General features: G+C 41.9%; 1 pseudogene; it reads right to left on the bottom strand.

Annotated features, from left to right (window-relative positions):
- Nucleotides 1-2,339: 2,339 nt before the first annotated feature.
- Nucleotides 2,340-3,918, bottom strand: LOC138164167 (bromodomain-containing protein 3 pseudogene; annotated as a pseudogene).
- Between the last annotated feature and the right edge of the window lie 475 nt (nt 3,919-4,393).

Here is a 4,393-nt window from a genome sequence, read left to right as displayed (position 1 = left end):
ATTTTCTCTAAGTAAATTATGAATTCTATATAAGGCCTGCCCCACAGCCTCTATGGTTTTATTTATGTTTTAGAATAGCTTTTTATGTCCTTTTTCGACTCCTTATTATAAAGCTTTTTTTATAGTGCCTCCCTGACCCCCTCCTGCTTTTAAAAATATTCTTTCCCAAAAGTGAAAATTTAAAATTGGTCTACAATTTTCAGTACTAGAATGATTTTAATTTGATAACTGCATTCCTTACCACAGAGGAAATGGTAAATAACCCACAACCTGATACTGGGTTTGTCGGGAAGTTCTCTCCTCTCCTCACCAAGAAAAAAAAAGTGAAATCAGTTTTGCAGTCTGAAACAGTGAAGACATAAAAATTTAAAACTATAGCACCATGAAATTTCAGTTGTTTGTGTTGACTTTGCCATGAGTCAAAGTCAACAGATTCTTTCTGAATAAAGGAGTAAATTTCATTAGCTTAGGAGAAATCCCTGTCCTTTTAAAAACAAACTGATAATGAAATGCTATGAAATTTTTCACCTGCACTAATCTTCAGGATTATGTACATTTCCCCCTCTTTCATTTTTTCACACAAGTGAAACTTTTTTTATTCTTTGTTCATTAGTGACTATAGTCACAAAAGGAAGGCTCATAAGAAGCCACTACTCTCAACATCTCCTGGTATTTTTTGCAGTATATATTTCACACTAGAATGTGTGATTTGTCCTGTATTTAATAGATGTTACAAATCATACCATATATTTAGTTGTCTATTCATTCCCTTAAAGTAATAGTTTAAATATATATTTTAAATTTTTTAATAAAATATCTTCTAAAATCAGGGCAAAATTGTAAAATGGTAAACTAAAAAATTATTTCTAGTAGAACGAAGATGAATAAAAGTTTTAGTAAACTGGCTCAGTACTCCCTTTTGCATGTTAATTTTAAAAACATCATCAAAACAAACCAAAAACCCAGTAGTTAGCAAGTGATATTCCTTCATCCATTTCCTCATCACAGTATGACAAAACTTAAGGGTAGATGGTAGAGTCAGAGGAGATTTAAAAAAAAAGTTTTCCTTACTAAATTAGTATATCATATGAAGATTCCACTGAAATGCTGGTGGATATCACCTAGAGATCCATGAAAAAATAGTCCAACCACTGAATGGCGTATGTCAGTTTCCATTCAATACTCAATTCATTGATTTTATTACATGAAGCCAAGTGAAAATTAGGCTTTGATACAGTAACTTTTGCGCTAAAGCCAAAACACTGGAGCAGGGAGCCAAAGTGGGGCCTAAAGAGGCATGTGAAGGGGCCCAGGACTTTCCTGCCTTCATTGCTAGAAGCCTGGACCTTGCAGCCTCTGGGGCCATACCATCATGCCAAAGGCCAGGGTAGGGCAGGGACTACAACTTTTATACAAGCTGGGCATGACCCTTTTATTCTTAGCCCATTGCCAATGCCTGACCCTCATCTGGGCAATTTGGGGCATCCCTGTGCTAAAGGCTGTGTGTCAGCCTGCTGGAAAGACAAAAACAAAACATAACCTTCTGTTAAACTCTGTATATTATTATTATTTACAATAAAAAGTTAAAAATCAAGACTTCTATTTACTATACATTTTTTTCTCAGATCACAAAGTTTATATTATATAACTGGGGGTTCCCTAAATTGATCTATTTTAAAACTGCCCTAATGAGACCTGTGGCAAATAGCAAAAAAAAAAGGAAAAACAAAATGAAATATTTTTTTTAATTGTGCTGCAGCTGGAAGTTACTTATACCTGTAAGTCTCTAAACTCCGTACAAAAAGAACCCCCCCCCAAAAAAAAGAAGTAGTAATAGCAGTAGGGAGAAGAAGATGATGAAGAAGAATAAGAATACATAAACATGATTGAGCACCGACACAGGCAACAGGAAACTGTAGCACCTGTAGGTTAAAAGTCCAACATATTTAAATAGGGTCTCTTATCTTTTGTTTAAATCATTTAAAAAGATCTGAATTTCTGCTGTTGTTTTTATGCAGTTTCTTTGTTGTTATTTTTTTTAAATGACCAATGATGTTAATAAATAAAGTATATATACATGAAATCAGGGAGAATGGTTATGGAGTGCGCTGCAGCAGTGCAAGTTATGCATTAGGCTGGACTGTCATAGAAAATTGCTGAGACTTACAAAAAAAAGTCTCCTTTATTTTTTTTTTTCTGTGTCGAGGTAAAAGTTTCAGTGTTTGGAAACCTGCACTCTGCATGACACAGCAGTGGCGTTCCCTCCTAGAATCTGAGCTGTCCAGTCAGACGAACTCTCCTCACTGCTATGGCTGCTCTCCGTGCTTTTACTGACAAGGTCAGCTGGAGGTGCTGGAGGAGCTGGAGGGGCTGGAGGGGCTGGAGGGGCTGGAGGGGCTGGAGGGGCTGGAGGGGCCCTCCACCGGTTCATCAGGCATGTTTGCAAACCTCATCTCAAACACATCCTGAAGTTTCCTGGACATGGCCACCACCTCATGGACCGGAGGATTGTACTTGTAGCAATCCGAGAACATTAGCCGTGTGTCGGCTGCAAAGCCTTGTGCATCCTGGTCCTCTCGGCTGCCCATTTTCTTTTTAACAGCACTGAGATCCATGGGGTGTTTGATAATATCGTGATAACCATGGAGTTCCAAAGCCTCTGCATCCACAGGCTTGTGAAGCGGCCAGGCGTAGGCAGCATGTTTCTTAGGAAGCATCTCTGAGGATGCTGTCACAGTACTTGAGGTGCGCGGAGAGTTCGCACTTCTTCCCCGCGTGCTGGGGAACCTCCCCGTCTTCTACATCTTTCTTTGGTGCTTTAATGGGTCGGCCTCCGCTCTTCCGGCGGGCGACCACCTTGGCCTGTTTGGGGTCTGATAGCGGGGTGGGCGGCTCACTCCGGCTGCCGGTGATTGCTGAGGTTGTCGGCGTGGCTTCACTCCCTTTTTCTTCACTACGGGTGGTGTCGGTGGAACCACAGGCATGATGGGAGTGGCAGCAGGAGGTGGGGCCGCAGTGGGAGGGACCGTGACAGATGGGACACCTGCAGTGATGGTTGGCACTGGAGTTGCTGCAATCCCTGGCGTCTGGGAGAGCGGGAGGGTCATTCTGAAAGGGACTCGGTGGGGAAACAGAGGACACGGCTGCCGCTTGCTGTGCTCCTGCATGTGCTGCCGCCGCTGCTGGTTTTCGACCTTTGCCCTTAGGAGCTGGTGGTAATGACTCCACTTCCTCTTGGGGCATCTCGGCTACCTTCTGCAGAAAAATTTTCTCTAGGGCTTGGGCCATGAGGACTATATCATCTGTGGGCTTGTTATAAATATAACAATTTGTAAACATTGTGTTGAAATCCTGCATACATTCACTCGCACTCCAATAACAATTGTTTTCCAGTCTGTTCTTAATAGTCCCCATGTCCATTGGATTTTTAATTATTTTATGATAATCAGGTACATTCAATTTAATTGCATCTACTAGTTGATAGAAGGGCCAAGCAAACTGGTGCTTCCAGAGTTTTCACCACAACATTCTGCATGTGCTGCAGCTGGTCGGTCTTCTTCCCAGGCGTTGGGATTGGTGACTTCTTGGGGGAGGGAGGGAGGATTCACAGGGCCCTGAGCAGCCGGAATCGCTGATGTTACCGTCGACATTTTCTGAAGTCTCTATCTCACTTACTGTCACAGCAGCTGCTAGGAGACTCTCTTTTTTTCTTTATGCTTCCCAAATAGGATTGACATCCCATTTCCTGGGCCCAACCATGCAACTGGATCTCCAACACACTTCATCAGCTTCTGTCCACCAATATTTTCAGTGGCCTTCAAGGGGGCAAAAGGCATTCTCTGAGGTGTGCCTTTTTCCTGGGTTTGACCCCATGTTATAGTTGAGCATTTACCCCGGCAGCTTCAGCAACGTTTGCCTTATAGTGTCCCCCCCCCCTTCTTTTTATCCTTGGCAAGGTATTTGTTCATTTTTAAAACATTTGATTTTAAAACTTTGAATTCCAGATTTTTTCCCTTCCTCCCTCATCAGCCACCCTTACTGGGAAGATAAGCAATTCAATGTTGTTGAATGTGTAGCTACTCAAAACATTTCCATAGTGGATACATTGTGAAAGACTGACTGTATTTCCCTTCATCCTATCTGGACCCCCACTTGTTCTATTCTCTACTTTGACCTTGTACCTCTTCAAAATTGTGCAACCTCAATATCATTTAATTCAACCTGCCCTCCTTTCCATCATCCCCCCTCTCATCTCCTTCCTCCCTACTGTCCTGTAGGGCAAGATACCCTATTTAGTGTGTATGTCATTTCCTCCCTAAGTCAAATTAAATGAGAGTAAGGTTGAACCATTCCCTTTTGTCTTCCTGTTCTTCCCCTCCATTGTAACAGTTTT

The sequence above is a fragment of the Petaurus breviceps genome, unplaced genomic scaffold (genome assembly GCF_028583685.1).
Source record: "Petaurus breviceps papuanus isolate PSGF00001 unplaced genomic scaffold, PetGlider_PUasm1.0 189, whole genome shotgun sequence".
Taxonomy (NCBI): domain Eukaryota; kingdom Metazoa; phylum Chordata; class Mammalia; order Diprotodontia; family Petauridae; genus Petaurus; species Petaurus breviceps.
The sequence above is the reverse complement of the archived record's forward strand: the minus strand, read 5'-3'. Positions and strand labels throughout refer to the sequence as shown.